Source organism: Acanthopagrus latus, chromosome 7, assembly GCF_904848185.1.
Source record: "Acanthopagrus latus isolate v.2019 chromosome 7, fAcaLat1.1, whole genome shotgun sequence".
NCBI classification, from domain to species: Eukaryota; Metazoa; Chordata; class Actinopteri; order Spariformes; family Sparidae; genus Acanthopagrus; species Acanthopagrus latus.
The window spans coordinates 10,300,151-10,321,577 of record NC_051045.1 but is presented as its reverse complement, the minus strand read 5'-3'; the positions used below and the strand labels follow the sequence as shown (position 1 = coordinate 10,321,577).

At 43.0% G+C, this 21,427-nt stretch overlaps 1 long non-coding RNA gene across 1 annotated transcript; it reads left to right on the top strand.

Moving 5' to 3' along the window:
- The first annotated feature begins 38 nt into the window (after positions 1 to 38).
- On the top strand, positions 39 to 13,219 carry LOC119023118. Its single transcript, XR_005076167.1, has 3 exons — positions 39 to 95; positions 12,697 to 12,772; positions 12,862 to 13,219. It is a non-coding gene; the product is annotated as an uncharacterized LOC119023118 (long non-coding RNA).
- The last annotated feature ends 8,208 nt before the right edge of the window (positions 13,220 to 21,427 follow it).

Below are 21,427 nucleotides of genomic sequence, written 5' to 3'. Positions count from 1 at the left end.
ACTGAATCCTGATTTCCTGTAATGGAGTTTTGTGGACTGACAGTGTGTATGGTTGGTGCTCGGCCCAGGACAGGAGAGACACCTGGTCCAACAAGGTCAGTGCAATGGAGGTGCAAAAATTAAAGGCAGAAAGTGTGAGATTTTTCAGTTGCTGTTCATTAATACTCTAGGATCGGTAAATGATTCTAGACGACAGTCGAGTCTCACTCACAGGTCATTGAATAGCGACAGTTTTGGTTGGCAGAAGCCAGTGCAGTGTCACTGGTGGGACACTAGTCTCTCTCCCTCTTTTTCTGTTTGTCTTGTTAAAGAAATAAATAAATACTATAAGCTGTATGTCTGTTTAGAGCGGCTGCATTTATTTGATCTTATTTATATATTACATAAATATATAATAATAGTTTATTTAACATCTATATCTAGGGTTAGCAGTTTTTGCAGCGTTGCAGGCGCATAGTCCTGCGGGGGGGGCACTGCCACCAAGGAGTGCTGCTGCCATGTGGGGGCATACTTGGTTTGCAGCTGTGTTTGGGTGATTGGTGTTTGTCAAAGAGACATCCGCAAGAGTGCTAGGACTCATGGTTTCACAGCCGAACATGGCATTGGAACACAATGATCAGTGTTATTTATTTCACCTGTCATTAGTTTTAATCTTGTGGTGGATTGTTGTATGTATACATGAATGAGTACAGTACAGTAAGTAAGTGATCAGAATCAGAATGAAAAATAAACGAAATAATGAAAAAGGTAAGCATCGTGAAAACAACAGTCTAATTATAAATGGTACGGGTAGTCTATTGTTATTAATAAATAATAAATATGACTAGGAAAGTGTAAAACAGTGCAGAAACCCCAAAAGGAAAGTGTAAAACAGTGCAGCAAACCCAGTAGGCAATCTGCACAATACTGCAGCAGACCCAACAAGAAAGTGTAAAACAGTGCAGAAATCCCAAAAGGAAAATGTAAAACAGTGCAGCAAACCCAGAAGGCAATCTGCACAATACTGCAGCAGACCCAACAGGAAAGTGTAAAACAGTGCAGAAACCCCAAAAGGAAAGTGTATGACATTGCAGCAGACCCAATAGGAAAGTGTAAGAGTGCAGAAATCCCAAAAGGAATGTGTAAAACAGTGCACCAAAGCCAGTAGGCAAACTGCAAAACACTGGAGCAGACCCAACAGGAAAGTGTAAAACAGTGCAGCAAAGCCATATGGCAAACTGCACAACACTGCAGCTGACCCAACAGCAAAGTGTAAAACAGTGCAACAAACCCAGAAGACAAAGTGCACAACACTGAAGCAGACCCAACAGGAAAGTGTAAAACAGTGCAGCAAACCCAGAAGGCAAACTGCACAACACTGAAGCAGACCCAACAGGAAAGTGTAAAACAGTGCAGCAAACCCAGAAGGCAAACTGCATAACACTGCAGCAGACCCAACAGGAAAGTGTAAAACAGTGCAACAAACCCATATGGCAAACTGCACAACACTGCAGCAGACCCAATAGGAAAGTGTAAAACAGTGAAGCAAACCCACACCGCAAACTGCACAACACTGCAGCAGACCCAACAGGAAAGTGTAAAACAGTGCAGCAAACCCAGAAGGCAAACTGCACAATACTGCAGCAGACCCAACAGGAAAGTGTAAAACAGTGCAGCAAACCCACAAGGAAAACTGCACAACACTGAAGCAAACCGAACAGGAAAGTTTAAAACAGTGTAGCAAACCCAGAAGGCAAACTGCACAACACTGCAGCAGACCCAACAGGAAAGGTTAAAACAGTGTAGCAAACCCACAAGGCGAACTGCAAAACACTGCAGGAGACCCAACAGGAAATTGTAAAACAGTGCAAAAACCCCAAAAGGAAAGTGTGAAACAGTACAGGAATCCCCAGCATGAAAGTGTACAACAGTGCAGCAAACCCATATGGCAAACTGCACAACACTGCAGCAGACCCAACAGGAAAGTGTAAAACAGTGCAGAAACCCCAGCAGGCAAAGCTGCTCATGACTGTGCAGCAAACCAACCAGGGAGGTAAAACAGCGCAGGCACCCCAAAAAGAAAAGAAAACATCAAAAAAAAACCCCAGCATTAAAGTGTAAAAAACAGGACAACCAGTGCAACCACAAACACGTCCAACAGAAAGAGTGTAAAGCAGAGCAGCAAAGCCAAAAGGAAAGTGTAAGTTGCAGATCAACTACACTCCCTCCTGGCAAAAAACCCAAGGTGTCAACCTTGCTTCCTCATTCTCCAGATCCCTATCCAGTTGAGCATCTATGGGATGCGCCAGAACCAACTCCAATCCATGTTGGTGGCCCCCATGGATTGGTCTTGGCTCAGACTGCATCCAGTGGAAGCTCAGTTGGATGGAGATCTGGGGAATCTGGAGGTCAAGTTGACACCTTAAGCTCTTTCCCATATTCCTCGGGTTTTTCCTGAGCAGTTTTCGCAGCAAACCCAAAAGGAAAGCGTACAACAGGACAACAGTGCAGCAAACCCCAAAAGGAAAGTGTAAAACAGTGCAGCAAACCCAGAAGGCAAAATGCACAATACTGAAGCAGACCCAACAGGAAAGTGTAAAACAGTGCAGCAAACCCAGAAGGCAAACTGCACAACACTGAAGCAGACCCAACAGGAAAGTGTAAAACAGTGCAGCAAAGCCAGAAGGCAAACTGCACAACACTGCATTAGACCCAACAGGAAAGTGTAAAACAGTGCAGAATCCTCAAAAGGAAAGTGTAAAACAGTGCAGGAAACCCACAAGGAAAACTGCACAACACTGCAGCAGACCCAACAGGAAAGTGTAAAACAGTGCAGCAAACCCAGAAGGCAAACTGCACAACACTGAAGCAGACCCAACAGGAAAGTGTAAAACAGTGCAGCAAATCCAGAAGGCACACTGCATAACACTGTAGCAGACCCAACAGGAAAGTGTGAAACAGTGCAGCAAACCCACAAGGCAAACTGCACAACACTGAAGTAGACCCAACAGGAAAGTGCAAAACAGTGCAGCAAACCCAGAAGGCAAACTGCACAACACTGAAGCAGACCCAACAGGAAAGGTTAAAACAGTGCAGCAAACCCACAAGGAAAACTGCACAACACTGCAGCAGACCCAACAGGAAAGTGTAAAACAGTGCAGCAAACCCAGAAGGCAAACTGCACAACACTGAAGCAGACCCAACAGGAAAGTGTAAAACAGTGCATCAATCCCACAAGGCAAACTGCACAACGGTGAAGCAGACCCAACAGGAAAGTGTAGAACAGTGCAGCAAACCCAGAAGGCAAACTGCACAACACTGAAGCAGACCCAACAGGAAAGTGTAAAACAGTGCAGCAAATCCAGAAGGCAAACTGCACAACACTGCAGCAGACCCAACAGGAAATTGTAAAACAGTGCAAAAACCCCTAAAGGAAAGTGTAAAACAGTGCAGGAAACCCCAGCATGAAAGTGTAAAACAGTGCAACAACGCCATATGGCAAACTGCACAACACTGCAGCAGACCCAACAGGAAAGTGTAAAACAGAGCAGCAAACCCACAAGGCAAACTGCACAATACTGCAGCAGATCCAACAGGAAAGTGTAAAACAGCGCAGGAACCCCAAAAGGAAAGTGTAAAACAGTGCAGAAAAACCCCAGCATGAAAGTGTAAAACAGTGCAGCAAAGTCATATGGCAAACTGCACAACACTGTAGCAGACCCAACAGGAAAGTGTAAAACAGTGCAGCAAACCCACAAGGCAAACTACACAACACTGAAGCAGACCCAACACGAAAGTGTAGAACAGTGCAGCAAACCCAGAAGGCAAACTGCACAACAATTAAGTAGACCCAACAGGAAAGTGTAAAACAGTGCAGAAACCCCAGCAGGAAAGTGTATGACAGTGCAGCAAACCCAAAAGGAAAGCGTAAAACAGGACAACAGTGCAACAAACCCCAAAGAAGAGTGTAAAGCAGAGCAGCAAACCCAAAAGGAAAGTGTAAGTTGCAGATCAACTACACTCCCTCCTGGCAAAGAACCCAAGGTGTCAACCTTGCTTCCTCATTCTCCAGATCCCTATCCAGTTGAGCATCTATGGGATGCGCCAGAACCAACTCCAATCCATGTTGGTGGCCCCCATGGATTGGTCTTGGCTCAGACTGCATCCAGTGGAAGCTCAGTTGGATGGAGATCTGGGGAATCTGGAGGTCAAGTTGACACCTTAAGCTCTTTCCCATATTCCTCGGGTTTTTCCTGAGCAGTTTTCGCAGCAAACCCAAAAGGAAAGCGTACAACGGGACAACAGTGCAGCAAACCCCAAAAGGAAAGTGTAAAACAGTGCAGCAAACCCAGAAGGCAAAATGCACAATACTGAAGCAGACCCAACAGGAAAGTGTAAAACAGTGCAGCAAACCCAGAAGGCAAACTGCACAACACTGAAGCAGACCCAACAGGAAAGTGTAAAACAGTGCAGCAAAGCCAGAAGGCAAACTGCACAACACTGCAGCAGACCCAACAGGAAAGTGTAAAACAGTGCAGAATCCTCAAAAGGAAAGTGTAAAACAGTGCAGGAAACCCACAAGGAAAACTGCACAACACTGCAGCAGACCCAACAGGAAAGTGTAAAACAGTGCAGCAAACCCAGAAGGCAAACTGCACAACACTGAAGCAGACCCAACAGGAAAGTGTAAAACAGTGCAGCAAATCCAGAAGGCACACTGCATAACACTGTAGCAGACCCAACAGGAAAGTGTAAAACAGTGCAGAAAAACCCACAAGGCAAACTGCACAACACTGAAGTAGACCCAACAGGAAAGTGCAAAACAGTGCAGCAAACCCAGAAGGCAAACTGCACAACACTGCAGCAGACCCAACAGGAAAGGTTAAAACAGTGCAGCAAACCCACAAGCAAAACTGCACAACACTGCAGCAGACCCAACAGGAAAGTGTAAAACAGTGCAGCAAACCCAGAAGGCAAACTGCACAACACTGAAGCAGACCCAACAGGAAAGTGTAAAACAGTGCAGCAATCCCAGAAGGCAAACTGCACAACGGTGAAGCAGACCCAACAGGAAAGTGTAGAACAGTGCAGCAAACCCAGAAGGCAAACTGCACAACAATGAAGCAGACCCAACAGGAAAGTGTAAAACAGTGCAGAAACCCCAGCAGGAAAGTGTATGACAGTGCAGCAAACCCAAAAGGAAAGTGTAAAACAGGACAACAGTGCAACAAACCGCAAAGAAGAGTGTAAAGCAGAGCAGCAAAGCCAAAAGGAAAGTGTAAGTTGCAGATCAACTACACTCCCTCCTGGCAAAAAACCCAGGGTGTCAACCTTGCTTCCTCATTCTCCAGATCCCTATCCAGTTGAGCATCTATGGGATGCGCCAGAACCAACTCCAATCCATGTTGGTGGCCCCCATGGATTGGTCTTGGCTCAGACTGCATCCAGTGGAAGCTCAGTTGGATGGAGATCTGGGGAATCTGGAGGTCAAGTTGACACCTTAAGCTCTTTCCCATATTCCTCGGGTTTTTCCTGAGCAATTTTCGCAGCAAACCCAAAAGGAAAGCGTACAACAGGACAACAGTGCAGCAAACCCCAAAAGGAAAGTGTAAAACAGTGCAGCAAACCCAGGAGGCAAACTGCACAACAATTAAGCAGACCCAACAGGAAAGTGTAAAACAGTGCAGAAACCCCAGCAGGAAAGTGTATGACAGTGCAGCAAACCCAAAAGGAAAGCGTAAAACAGGACAACAGTGCAACAAACCCCAAAGAAGAGTGTAAAGCAGAGCAGCAAACCCAAAAGGAAAGTGTAAGTTGCAGATCAACTACACTCCCTCCTGGCAAAGAACCCAAGGTGTCAACCTTGCTTCCTCATTCTCCAGATCCCTATCCAGTTGAGCATCTATGGGATGCGCCAGAACCAACTCCAATCCATGTTGGTGGCCCCCATGGATTGGTCTTGGCTCAGACTGCATCCAGTGGAAGCTCAGTTGGATGGAGATCTGGGGAATCTGGAGGTCAAGTTGACACCTTAAGCTCTTACCCATATTCCTCGGGTTTTTCCTGAGCAGTTTTCGCAGCAAACCCAAAAGGAAAGCGTACAACAGGACAACAGTGCAGCAAACCCCAAAAGGAAAGTGTAAAACAGTGCAGCAAACCCAGAAGGCAAAATGCACAATACTGAAGCAGACCCAACAGGAAAGTGTAAAACAGTGCAGCAAACCCAGTAGGCAAACTGCACAACACTGAAGCAGACCCAACAGGAAAGTGTAAAACAGTGCAGCAAAGCCAGAAGGCAAACTGCACAACACTGCAGCAGACCCAACAGGAAAGTGTAAAACAGTGCAGAATCCTCAAAAGGAAAGTGTAAAACAGTGCAGGAAACCCACAAGGAAAACTGCACAACACTGAAGCAGACCCAACAGGAAAGTGTAAAACAGTGCAGCAAATCCAGAAGGCACACTGCATAACACTGTAGCAGACCCAACAGGAAAGTGTAAAACAGTGCAGCAAACCCACAAGGCAAACTGCACAACACTGAAGTAGACCCAACAGGAAAGTGCAAAACAGTGCAGCAAACCCAGAAGGCAAACTGCACAACACTGCAGCAGACCCAACAGGAAAGGTTAAAACAGTGCAGCAAACCCACAAGGAAAACTGCACAACACTGCAGCAGACCCAACAGGAAAGTGTAAAACAGTGCAGCAAACCCAGAAGGCAAACTGCACAACACTGAAGCAGACCCAACAGGAAAGTGTAAAACAGTGCAGCAATCCCAAAAGGCAAACTGCACAACGGTGAAGCAGACCCAACAGGAAAGTGTAGAACAGTGCAGCAAACCCAGGAGGCAAACTGCACAACAATGAGGCAGACCCAACAGGAAAGTGTAAAACAGTGCAGAAACCCCAGCAGGAAAGTGTATGACAGTGCAGCAAACCCAAAAGGAAAGTGTAAAACAGGACAACAGTGCAACAAACCCCAAAGAAGAGTGTAAAGCAGAGCAGCAAACCCAAAAGGAAAGTGTAAGTTGCAGATCAACTACACTCCCTCCTGGCAAAGAACCCAAGGTGTCAACCTTGCTTCCTCATTCTCCAGATCCCTATCCAGTTGAGGATCTATGGGATGCGCCAGAACCAACTCCAATCCATGTTGGTGGCCCCCATGGATTGGTCTTGGCTCAGACTGCATCCAGTGGAAGCTCAGTTGGATGGAGATCTGGGGAATCTGGAGGTCAAGTTGACACCTTAAGCTCTTTCCCATATTCCTCGGGTTTTTCCTGAGCAGTTTTCGCAGCAAACCCAAAAGGAAAGCGTACAACAGGACAACAGTGCAGCAAACCCCAAAAGGAAAGTGTAAAACAGTGCAGCAAACCCAGAAGGCAAAATGCACAATACTGAAGCAGACCCAACAGGAAAGTGTAAAACAGTGCAGTAAACCCAGAAGGCAAACTGCACAACACTGAAGCAGACCCAACAGGAAAGTGTAAAACAGTGCATCAAAGCCAGAAGGCAAACTGCACAACACTGCAGCAGACCCAACAGGAAAGTGTAAAACAGTGCAGAATCCTAAAAAGTAAAGTGTAAAACAGTGCAGGAAACCCACAAGGCAAACTGCACAACACTGCAGCAGACCCAACAGGAAAGTGTAAAACAGTGCAGCAAACCCAGAAGGCAAACTGCACAACACTGAAGCAGACCCAACAGGAAAGTGTAAAACAGTGCAGCAAATCCAGTAGGCAAACTGCACAACACTGCAGCAGACCCAACAGGAAAGTGTAAAACAGTGCAGCAATCCCACAAGGCAAACTGCACAACAGTAAAGCAGACCCAACAGGAAAGTGTAAAACAGTGCAGCAGTCCTAGAAGGCAAACTGCACAGCACCGGACCAAACCCAACAGGAAAATGTAGAACAGTGCAGCAAACCCAGAAGGCAAACTGGACAACACTGCAGAAGACCCAATAGGAAAGGTTAAAACAGTGTAGCAAACCCACAAGGCAAACTGCAAAACACTGCAGGAGACCCAACAGGAAATTGTAAAACAGTGCAAAAACCCCAAAAGGAAAGTGTAAAACAGTGCAAAAACCCCAAAAGGAAAGTGTAAAACAGTACAGGAATCCCCAGCATGAAAGTGTAAAACCGTGCAGCAAAGCCATATGGCAAACTGCACAACACTGCAGCAGACACAAAAGGAAAGTGTAAAACAGTGCAGCAATCCTAGAAGGCAAACTGCACAACACCGGACCAAACCCAACAGGAAAGTGTAAAACAGTGCAGCAAACCCAGAGGGCAAACTGCACAACACTGCAGCCGACCCAACAGGAAAGTGTAAAACAGTGCAGCAATCCTAGAAGGCAAACTGCACAACACTGCAGCAGACCCACAGGAAAGTGTAAAACAGTGCAGCAATCCTAGAAGGCAAACTGCACAACACTGCAGCAGACCCACAGGAAAGTGTAAAACAGTGCAGTAAACCCAGAAGGCAAACTGCACAACAGTGAAGCAGACCCAACAGGAAAGTGTAGAACAGTGCAGCAAACCCAGAAGGCAAACTGCACAACACTGAAGCAGACCCAACAGGAAATTGTAAAACAGTGCAGAAACCCCAGCAGGAAAGTGTATGACAGTGCAGCAAACCCAAAAGGAAAGCGTAAAACAGGACAACAGTGCAACAAACCCCAAAGAAGAGTGTAACGCAGAGCAGCAAACCCAAAAGGAAAGTGTAAGTTGCAGATCAACTACACTCCCTCCTGGCAAAGAACCCGAGGTGTCAAACTTGCTTCCTCATTCTCCAGATCCCTATCCAGTTGAGCATCTATGGGATGCGCCAGAACCAACTCCAATCCATGTTGGTGGCCCCCATGGATTGGTCTTGGCTCAGACTGCATCCAGTGGAAGCTCAGTTGGATGGAGATCTGGGGAATCTGGAGGTCAAGTTGACACCTTAAGCTCTTTCCCATATTCCTCGGGTTTTTCCTGAGCAGTTTTCGCAGCAAACCCAAAAGGAAAGCGTACAACAGGACAACAGTGCAGCAAACCCCAAAAGGAAAGTGTAAAACAGTGCAGCAAACCCAGAAGGCAAAATGCACAATACTGAAGCAGACCCAACAGGAAAGTGTAAAACAGTGCAGCAAACCCAGAAGGCAAACTGCACAACACTGCAGCAGACCCACAGGAAAGTGTAAAACAGTGCAGCATTCCTAGAAGGCAAACTGCACAACACTGCAGCAGACCCACAGGAAAGTGTAAAACAGTGCAGTAAACCCAGTAGGCAAACTGCACAACACTGCAGCAGACACAACAGGAAAGTGTAAAACAGTGTAGCAAACCTAGAACCCAATCTGCACAGCACCGGACCAAACCCAACAGGAAAGTGTAGAACAGTGCAGTAAACCCAGAAGGCAAACTGCACAACACTGCAGCAGACCCAACAGGAAAGTGTAAAACAGTGCAGCAAACCCCACCATGAAATTTTAAAACAGTGCAGCAAAGTCATATGGCAAATTGCACAACACTGCAGCGGACCCAACAGGAAAGTGTAAAACAGTGCAGCAAACCCACAAGGCAAACTGCACAACACTGAAGCAGACCCAACTGGAAAGTATAAAACAGTGCATCAAACCCACAAGGCAAACTGCACAACACTGCAGCAGACCCAACAGCAAAGTGTAAAACAGTGCAGTAAACCCAGACGGCAAACTGCACAACAGTGAAGCAGACCCAACAGGAAAGTGTAAAACAGTGCAGAAACCCCAAAATGAAAGTGTAAAACAGTGCAGCAATGCCAGTAGGCAAACTGCACAACACTGCAGCAGACCCAATAGGAAAGTGTAAAACAGTGCATCAAACGTAGAAGGTAAACTGCACAGCACCGCACCAAACCTGACAGGAAAGTGTAAAACAGTGCAGCAAACCCAAATGCAAACTGCGCAACACTGAAGCAGACCCACAAGGAAAGTGTAAAACAGTGCAGCAAACCCACAAGGCAAACTGCATAGCACCACACCAAACCCAACAGGAAAGTGTAAAACAGTGCAGCAAACCCAGAGTGCAAACTGCACAGCACTGTGCCAAACCCAACAGGAAAGTGCAAAACAGTGCAGCAAACCCCAAAAGGAAAGTGTATAACAGTGCAGCAAACCCAGAAGGCAAACTTCACAACATTGCAGCAGAGCCAAAAGGAAAGTGTAAAACAGTGCAGCAAACCCCACAAGGAAAGTGGAAGATATTGCATTAAACCCAGAATGCAAACTGCACAACCTTGCAGCAACCCCCAAAGGAAAGCGTATAACAGGACAACAGTGTAACAAACCAAGAGAAGAGTGTAAAGCAGTGCAGCAACCCCAACAGGAAAGTGTAAGTTGCAGATCAACTACACTAACTCATGGCAAAGAACCCAAGGTGTCCAACTTGCTTCCTCATTCTCCAAATCCCTTACAACACTTTGCCTGAAGATAATGTTGAACTTCTGTGAGAAGAGAAATAAAAAAATTGGAGGAATTCATTTTCTCTGCAAGTTTGTGCAACAAAGCTGTTACAGGACCCTCGGCCTCAATGCCCAGCAGGCCACTAATAAGGATCCAAAAGAGACGTAGAGACGTGTTTTTTGCTTGGAAGCAGCTGTTGTGGTCATGCTCATGGTAGGAGTGTAGCGAACTGAGTTAGAAACAGCTTGAGCGATTGTTGGTTTTTCTGTGTCCTTCTAATTGAACATGCAAATGTATGTTCAGAGAGTGCTCGATAAGCTTTTCGAAGTCTCGGAAGTTGTTTTGCTAGAGAAACATTGTGGTATAAAGCTTTTCAGGCTAACAGTGTTAGTTAAACAATGTTCAGTGCAGTAAGCTACGACAACCAGTTAACCACCGTAGAGTTCTAGACACTGAAATTCAGTAACAGCAATCCAGTTGTTAGTTTGTCTGCTAGGCAAACAGCCCCACCTCAAAACCCACAGGATTCAAGGAGGGTTTTTACAGTTACTGGATAAACACAAAAAACATATATAAAAAATATATATCTTGAAATAAAATGTATATGAAGATACAAGTCTTCTGGCCGTTAACAACTTGACTCTCAAAGGGTCCTGTTAACAGCACACAATTGATGAACTGATGAATTCATTTGATGACCTGAGAATGAGACTCAAAAATCAGCTGTCTACAGAATTGCTTTATGAGTATGCCGACATCAGGCAATTAATCAATTCCTTAATAAGAGACCTCCATAATGCATGACACTGGCATGTCTGACATTTCCTCTCTAATGTCTCAACTTTCTGCTTTTAATGCTGGATAACCTAATCTATATGTTTGATCAGCAAATATTTAATTTTGTTTATATGACTCTGCAAAGTAACTAATAACTAAAGCTGTTAGACAAAGTGCAAAGTATGAATAATATAGTTAAAACATCAATTTATGCAAAATATTAAAAGTTATTAACATGTATATATCTACACTGTTCAGCCGAAATATTAAAACAACTGACAAGTGAAGTGAGCATTGATCATCTTGTTACAATCAAATGTTCTGCTGGGAAACTTTGAGTTCTGTCATTTCTGTGGAGCCTCTTTGACAGACACCACCCACCCAAACCCCGTTCAGACCAACTACACCCCGTCATGGCAAAGAACCCAAGGTGTCAAACTGGCCTCCTCATCCTCCAGATCCCAATCCAGTTGAGCATCTATTGGATGTGCCAGAGCCAACTCCTATCCATGTTGGGGCCCCCATGGATCGTTCTTGGCTCAGACTACATCCAGTGGAGGCTCAGTTGGCTTGAGATCTGGGGAATCTGGAGGCCAGGTTGACACTTTGAGCTCTTTCCCATGTTCCACAGGTCATTTCTGAGCAGTTTTTTCAGTTGCTGTCCTGCTGTGGGGGCACTGCTATTAAGGAGTGCTGCTGCCATGAGGGGGTACTACTTGGTCTGCAGCTGTGTTTGGGTGACTGGTGTTTGTCAAAGAGACATCCACGTGAATGCTAGGACTCCTGGTTTCACAGCCGAACATGGCATTGGAACACAATGATCAGTGTTACTTATTTCACCTGTCACTTGTTCTAATGTTGTGGCTCTCAGTATATACACATGTTAAATGCTTTTTACAGATAGACTTAAAACCTCCACAAGTAAAAACAAAATTCCCACAAATACACTCAAAATCACCCCAAAAAGACAAAAAATCTTCACAATTGCACACAACTTAACAAACAACATCCATTATATACACAAAATCTCCACAAATGCACAAAATCTCCACAGATAATCAAAAACTTAGAGAAATCCTCCTAAAACTTCCACAAATACACTCAACACCTCCACAAATAAACACAAAACTTCCACAGATACACTCAGAATCACTCAAAACATCCACAGATACACTCTAAATCTCACAAAAACTCCACAAAACTTCCAGAAATTCACTAAAAACTTCCACAAATACAGTAAAAACCTCCACAAAGAGACTCAAAACTTGTAAAGTAACACACTAAATCTCAACAAACCTCCACAAATTCCCTAAAAACTTCCACAATACACAAAAACCTCCACAATAACACAGAAAGTCAAAACCTCAACAAATTACCAAAAACCGTCCACAAATACATAAAATCTCCACAAATATACACAAACCTCCACAAATTTACTAAAAATTTCCACAAAGACACACAAAACCTGCACAAAGAGACGTGAAACTACCACTGCTCTGCTTTCTCATCTCGCAGGTGATGGACAGTTGAAAGGACAAACCACCAAGAGGAGCCGAACAAATGAGCCGCCACTGGATCCTGAAGGGAAAGTGTGAGTATCTTTCACCTTTACTTTACAAGGGGGATCAAACATGGCTGATATATCCACAGAGAGCTGATGGTCATTGTTCGTTTCTCCAGAACGAGAGGAGCCAGGAGTTGAAAGTGTGGGCAGAGGAATGGGCTGATGAGGACGAATTTGACAACAGCTTCCTGAACTGAATCCCGATTTCCTGTAATCAAGTTTTGTGGACTGACATATTGTCTGGTTGGTGCTTGGGCCAGGAGAGGAAGGCTCTGTAGCGGGTGATCCATCAATCCACAGAGCATCGGTGACAGAGGAGAGGTGAAGTGTCTGCTCAGAGCTCAAAGAAAAATGAAAAAGGCTTAAAGAACCAGAAGTAACCGCTGATGTAGCTTCTGTCCTCTGTGAGACTCCCGAACATAAAAATATTTTGAACATCATAAAAAAAAAAACATGAAAATAGACTGCTTTGGCTTTTGTTTTCTATCAGATCAGTAGGAAGTGTTGTGCTGCTTGCAAACAGACTCACACTCTCCGCTGTATAGACTTCAAACACAAGAGCACCACTGACCCTCAGAAGCTGCCATGTTCAGTTTCAGCCTAAATGTGTGGAGGAGAGTAAACAGCACCAGTTTTCTTAACTCGCTGTCGTTCCTCCATCATTTCCAATCTACATCAATGCATTCGGAATCTCCTGTCGCTCACAATGTAATATTCTGGCAATCAGAGTTTTGGTGCTTTTAATAGGAGCAGAAGGTATTTTCTTCAATTAAGCAAACTCACAGTCTTTCATCAAGGCAGAAACTCCTGTCAAATATCAATGTTAGAAATCTTTGTTTTTATTGAGTATTTTGGAGTTCATGAGTACGACTGAGGGTCGGTCTAATGTCTATGGCTGTCAGCCATTTTGTTCCGCTATCTTTCACAGACGTACCACAGGTGTCACCTAAGATAGTAATCAAGCATTTAACTAATAGTTCAATAAATACAGGCATTAATAAAATAAAGTATTAGTGTAAAATAGACTAAATTACAATAAATGTATCATTATTTGATGTTTTAATATGTAATAAAATGAGGAATTATAAATGAAAATAAGAGACGGTCGCAATCATCGGATGAGGCGGCCACGGTTGGTCGCTATCGTCGGACGGGGGACAGACGGACAGACGCTTGCTCGTCACCCACACCCGCTACAAAGCAGCTAGCATTGAAAATTGGTATAGTGGCGCTGAGCTAGCAGTATAGCGGTGCTGCGCCATCATTCCATTGTCTGGGGAGAACCCTGGAGTTTACAGGCTCTGCCTCCGCTTGCAACACTAATTGTCAGAACCGGGTACTGACACTGTAACGATCTTATAAAGACATCTAAGTAATTTCATCATCGTGTTTTTACAGACAGGTTTGCATGTTAGCTAACATGTATGTCTGTTAAAGAGTGTTAGCATGACACCATTATCGTTCTGTGTGATGTTAACTCATGTTAACTCACTGCACTGACTGCCTGTGTGTCAAAAGATAGACTTTAAAATCATACTACTATGTTATGTATGTGTCTCGAATTAATGAGATTTTTAAATGAAAAGTATTGTAACAACAAAAGGATTCCAGATATGCTCATAGACACTGCTAGGAGTCCACATTTTTGAATATGTATGTATGTTATGACAGGATGGAAACTCAACAACACATTAAAATAAATAGATAAAAAAGACTTTAGAATGTGTGAACTACTATCTCGTGATAAAGAACGCATTTATTTCGTTATCTCGACAGAACAGAGATCGGTCTCTGGTGATGAAGAACGCATTTATTTCGTTATCTCGACAGAACAGAGATCGGTCTCGTGATGAAGAATGCATTTATTTCATTATCTCGACAGAACAGAGATCGGTCTCTCGTGATGAAGAACGCATTTATTTCGTTATCTCGACAGAATAGAGATCGGTCTCGTGATGAAGAACGCATTTATTTCGTTATCTCGACAGAACAGAGATCGGTCTCGTGATGAAGAACACATTTATTTCGTTATCTCGACAGAACAGAGATCGGTCTCTCGTGATGAAGAACGCATTTATTTCGTTATCTCGACAGAACAGAGATCGGTCTCGTGATAAAGAACACATTTATTTCGTTATCTCGACACAACAGATCGGTCGCTCGTGATAAAGAACGCATTTATTTCGTTATCTCGACACAACAGAGATCGGTCTCTCGTGATGAAGAACGCATTTATTTCGTTATCTCGACACAACAGAGATCGGTCTCTCGTGATGAAGAACGCATTTATTTCGTTATCTCGACACAACAGAGATCGGTCTCTCGTGATGAAGAACGCATTTATTTTGTAATCTCGACAGAACAGAGATCGGTCTCGTGATGAAGAACGCATTTATTTCGTAATCTCGATACAACAGAGATCGGTCTCTCGTGATAAAGAACGCATTTATTTCGTTATCTCGACACAACAGAGATCGGTCTCGTGATGAAGTACGCATTTATTTCGTTATCTCGACACAACAGAGATCGGTCTCTCGTGATGAAGAACGCATTTATTTCGTTATCTCGACACAACAGAGATCGGTCTCTCGTGATGAAGAACGCATTTATTTCGTTATCTCGACACAACAGAGATCGGTCTCGTGATGAAGAACGCATTTATTTCGTTATCTCGACACAACAGAGATCGGTCTCTCGTGATGAAGAACGCATTTATTTCGTTATTTCGACACAACAGAGATCGGTCTCTCGTGATGAAGAACGCATTTATTTCGTTATCTCGACAGAACAGAGATCAGTCTCTCGTGATGAAGAACGCATTTATTTCGTTATCTCGACAGAACAGAGATCGGTCTCGTGATGAAGAACGCATTTATTTCGTTATCTCGACAGAACAGAGATCGGTCTCTCGTGATGAAGAACGCATTTATTTCGTTATCTCGACAGAACAGAGATCGGTCTCGTGATGAAGAACGCATTTATTTCGTTATCTCGACAGAACAGAGATCGGTCTCTCGTGATGAAGAACGCATTTATTTCGTTATCTCGACAGAACAGAGATCGGTCTCTGGTGATGAAGAACGCATTTATTTCGTTATCTCGACAGAACAGAGATCGGTCTCGTGATGAAGAACGCATTTATTTCGTTATCTCGACACAACAGAGATCGGTCTCTGGTGATGAAGAACGCATTTATTTCGTTATCTCGACAGAACAGAGATCGGTCTCTGGTGATGAAAAAAGCATTTATTTCGTTATCTCGACACAACAGAGATCAGTCTCTCGTGATGAAGAACGCATTTATTTCGTTATCTCGACAGAACAGAGATCGGTCTCGTGATGAAGAACGCATTTATTTCGTTATCTCGACAGAACAGAGATCGGTCTCTCGTGATGAAGAACGCATTTATTTCGTTATCTCGACAGAACAGAGATCGGTCTCGTGATGAAGAACGCATTTATTTCGTTATCTCGACAGAACAGAGATCGGTCTCTCGTGATGAAGAACGCATTTATTTCGTTATCTCGACAGAACAGAGATCGGTCTCTGGTGATGAAGAACGCATTTATTTCGTTATCTCGACAGAACAGAGATCGGTCTCGTGATGAAGAACGCATTTATTTCGTTATCTCGACACAACAGAGATCGGTCTCTGGTGATGAAGAACGCATTTATTTCGTTATCTCGACAGAACAGAGATCGGTCTCTGGTGATGAAAAAAGCATTTATTTCGTTATCTCGACACAACAGAGATCGGTCTCTCGTGATAAAGAACGCATTCATTTCGTTATCTCGACACAACAGAGATCGGTCTCTCGTGATGAAGAACGCATTTATTTCGTAATCTCGACACAACAGAGATCGGTCTCTCGTGATAAAGAACGCATTTATTTCGTTATCTCGACACAACAGAGATCGGTCTCTCGTGATAAAGAACGCATTTATTTCGTTATCTCGACACAACAGAGATCGGTCTCGTGATAAAGAACGCATTTATTTCATTATCTCGACACAACAGAGATCGGTCTCTCGTGATAAAGAACGCATTTATTTCGTTATCTCGACACAACAGAGATCGGTCTCGTGATAAAGAACGCATTTATTTCATTATCTCGACACAACAGAGATCGGTCTCTGGTGATGAAGAACGCATTAATTTCGTTATCTTGACACAACAGAGATCGGTCTCGTGATGAAGAACGCATTTATTTCGTTATCTCGACACAACAGAGATCGGTCTCTGGTAATGAAGATCGCATTTATTTCGTTATCTCGACACAACAGAGATTGGTCTCTCGTGATGAAGAACGCATTTATTTCGTTATCTCGACACAACAGAGATCGGTCTCTCGTGATGAAGAACGCATTTATTTCGTTATCTCGACACAACAGAGATCGGTCTCTCGTGATGAAGAACGCATTTATTTTGTAATCTCGACAGAACAGAGATCGTGATGAAGAACGCATTTATTTCGTAATCTCGACACAACAGAGATCGGTCTCTCGTGATAAAGAACGCATTTATTTCGTTATCTCGACACAACAGAGATCGGTCTCTCGTGATAAAGAACGCATTTATTTCGTTATCTCGACACAACAGAGATCGGTCTCGTGATAAAGAACGCATTTATTTCATTATCTCGACACAACAGAGATTGGTCGCCCGTGATAAAGAACGCATTTATTTCGTTATCTTGACACAACAGAGATCGGTCGCTCGTGATAAAGAACGCATTTATTTCGTTATCTCGACACAACAGAGATCGGTCTCGTGATAAAGAACGCATTTATTTTGTTATCTCGACACAACAGAGATCGGTCGCTCGTGATAAAGAACGCATTTATTTCGTTATCTCGACACAACAGAGATCGGTCGCTCGTGATAAAGAACGCATTTATTTCGTTATCTCGACACAACAAAGATCGGTCTCGTGATAAAGAACGCATTTATTTCATTATCTCGACACAACAGAGATCGGTCTCTGGTGATGAAGAACGCATTTATTTCGTTATCTCGACACAACAGAGATCGGTCTCGTGATGAAGAACGCATTTATTTCGTTATCTCGACACAACAGAGATCGGTCTCTGGTAATGAAGATCGCATTTATTTCGTTATCTCGACACAACAGAGATCGGTCTCTCGTGATGAAGAACGCATTTATTTCGTTATCTCGACACAACAGAGATCGGTCTCTCGTGATGAAGAACGCATTTATTTTGTTATCTCGACACAACAGAGATCGGTCTCTCGTGATGAAGAACGCATTTATTTTGTAATCTCGACAGAACAGAGATCGGTCTAGTGATGAAGAACGCATTTATTTCGTAATCTCGACACAGCAGAGATCGGTCTCTCGTGATGAAGAACGCATTTATTTCGTTATCTCGACACAACAGAGATCGGTCTCGTGATAAAGAACGCATTTATTTTGTTATCTCGACACAACAGAGATCGGTCGCTCGTGATAAAGAACGCATTTATTTCGTTATCTCGACACAACAGAGATCGGTCGCTCGTGATAAAGAACGCATTTATTTTGTTATCTCGATATAACAAAGATGCTAACAAAGTGCTTTTCAACACAAATTGTCTGTTTGTGTCTGTGTCTGTCTTTATGGCTCTGTCTCTGTGTGTCTGTTTGTGTGCACGCTTGTGTGTGTGTGTATGTGTCTGTGCCTGTCACTCTCTCTGTTGGCCCAGCTGATCTCGGTTGCCACGGGGATGGTTGTCACTCAGCTGTAGCAACAGTGACTGAGACAGCTGGTTTCAGAGTGATTTCAGCCTCACATCTGGGACGTCAAACTAGTGCTATTTATTCAAAACCATATATGATAACGGCATTTTTTTTTTGACCATCAAGCCAGAAAGGCCTTAAAGAACATAGGCATCAAGTTTTGTTGTCCTCGCTTCAGAAATGTGGTAATAGGAGCAGGTATAAAAAATCCGATTTACATTGGAGTGAATGGAGCAGTTAAGAGTTACTCTTGTCGGTTAAAAGCAGATAATTCAAAAACTGTAAATCCTACCGATAAAGTAGACACATTGGAAGAAAGATAAGTGTGGCTACAACTCTGGAAACTATCACTGTTTTTGAGCGTAATTTGTGGATGGGATCATCATGTAAAGAGAAAATTTCTGACAGTTTTTTTGAGTCTCTGCCACTCTGTCAGTTGCTCTGCTGCAGGAACATACATACACAATACATACACAATACAAACACAATACATACACAATCATTGAAAACCCTGAATTTTTCCAAAATCACTCACCATCTTTCAAGGGCACATTGTAGGAAAAAAGTTCAACTCAAATAGCCAGGATCTGTGCCTACATTTTAAAATTTGAATGGTGTTTCTAGGTGAATGTATGCCAGAGTAGGAGATGTTTGAAAAACGTAGATTTGCAACATTTTTGACCTCTTCCCATTAATTCCTTATTCATTCCTTAATTAGTGAGCTGTGCTTGCACACCTTTTACCTTGCTTGAGTATTTTAATTTCATGCAATTTGTTTACTTGTACTTCATAACAGTTTGGAGGCAAACACTGTGCTATAAACGCCACATAACAACATCCTAATCCTAATGTGGTGATTGTTACAGAATGAACTGCCCATTTTACTAATAAAGTATCTAAATATTACAACGTTAAATACTTGTTCCCCAAGTATAAATGTGTCAGTAATACTAATTTAATGTGTGACATATATAGGGTAATATGGGGTTCTTATATTGCAGTATTGCTACTTCAGTAAAGTGCCTGACTTTGTTCTCCACCAATGGAAAATCCCTCCATATAGAGAGCCCTGGAACCATTACAGTATAATCTCTCCTAACTCTTCCAAGTGCCCCTGTCTGTTTGTTATGGAGTAAATAATAAAACGGCCATAAACGACTAAAAGAAAATCTCCTCCATTCGCAAGTGCAGCCCCCAATATTTCAAGCTATAAAACGCCTCAACTTCTTTAGTGTCACTGGATAAAATCACATCATGTGTCATAACGTCTGCTCACGGCCTCCATTTGCTATTTTTAAAACCTGCGGTCGGTTTTGGAATGAGGAAGAGAAATCATGAAGTCTCTGCATAAGTGTCCCCCAAGCATACATTTCAAGCCATCTGTTGATCTGCTGGAAATCGTCGGCTACTTTACATGTAAATGTAAAACTGATTGGGCAATAGAATCTGCAATGGTGATTGGTTGTGAAATACCATCTGCTCTGGTTGCTTGGAGGGCCAGAAGCAGGGGCCCTTTACGCTTTTCCTTACATTGTCACATCATGTCAGGTTGTACAGAGTGCTTGTCCATTCAGGGTTTTTCTTCTCCCTGTATGATCTCATGACAGAGACAAAAGAGGAGGTTGTAGCTACAATAAGTTTGAAAAGGGGGCCCTCTACAGGTGGTCAAGTTGGGGAAATTTGAGAAGAACAAAGTCACCAAAACTGATTTAATACAGCCACTAGAGGGCAATATATGTCTATTATTTGCGTCAATTCAGACCCAATGACCAGTATTGTGACAATATGCAAAAGAAAAAGTCAGAAGAATGACTCCTAGTGTCATTTGTTGATTAAGTCCATCAAAAGTTTAAATCTGGTCACTGACACTTCTAGTCCATGTCAGTACAAGCAGTTCACCAGCAACATTTTGGTCTTGTCAATTTTGTATGTATACAGTGTATACTATATATCACTATATATCACTAATAACACAAAACACAGAGTATTCAGAGCATGCAACCCTGCAAGCCTCAGAACATGAATTCAGATCCGGATACCCTTTAAAGGAAAAAAAGAAAGAAAGAAACCTCAGGGAGAGCAACAGAGGAGGGATCCCTCTCTCAGGACTGACAGAGGTGCAACACATGTCGTGTGTACAGAATAGAAATATCACATTACGTAAAATCAGGAATGGCGATATAATTAAAGGCCAGACTACACCATCACACAAGAGGCAAAAGAGTATTCCCACATTGGAGCATGACAAAAAAGGGAGAGACACCAGAGGCCAACAAGAGGTCTCACAAACAGCTGTCATTTTAAAAAGAAGTGGAAATTAAATCAGCTGTCCAAAGTGATGGTTGTGTGAGGACAAAAGCAGAAATTAAGGTTGATTTATAAAATTTGGTTTCAAGCCAATAAAATACTATGGCCATGGCAAGTCCTTTTAAGTCTGCTACAAGTCAAAGTCAAAGCAGAACATTTATTGAATTAATGTATTTTTTAAATCAGAAATGGACACTCCCCATATGAATGATAATGAATCACATATATATGGATAAGAACTAGAGACAAGCAACCAATCAACAATAAACAAAATACTAAACAGACACGATAAATAAATGCAATGTTCTCTGTTTTAGCTCCTTGTTTTTTTGACATGTTGACTATATACCCCAAATCAATTTTCATATGTATTAGAGCTTTGACCTAAACATCATTTTAATCATAAAAAATGTTTTTCTTACTGTGTCCACCTTCATCGCTGAGGATGTGATCGTGCCATGCGTGCTCAGAGAAACATGCATCAAAGATCAACTTCATTGGTATTGATCCTCATTACATTTTAATCGATTCCCAAACAGGGCTTGCATCTGTCGTATCAGTACTTTAAATATTGATCCAAGCTAAATATAACCCTTTATCTATCTGAGACACAGTAATTGGGTCTGAGATGTTATT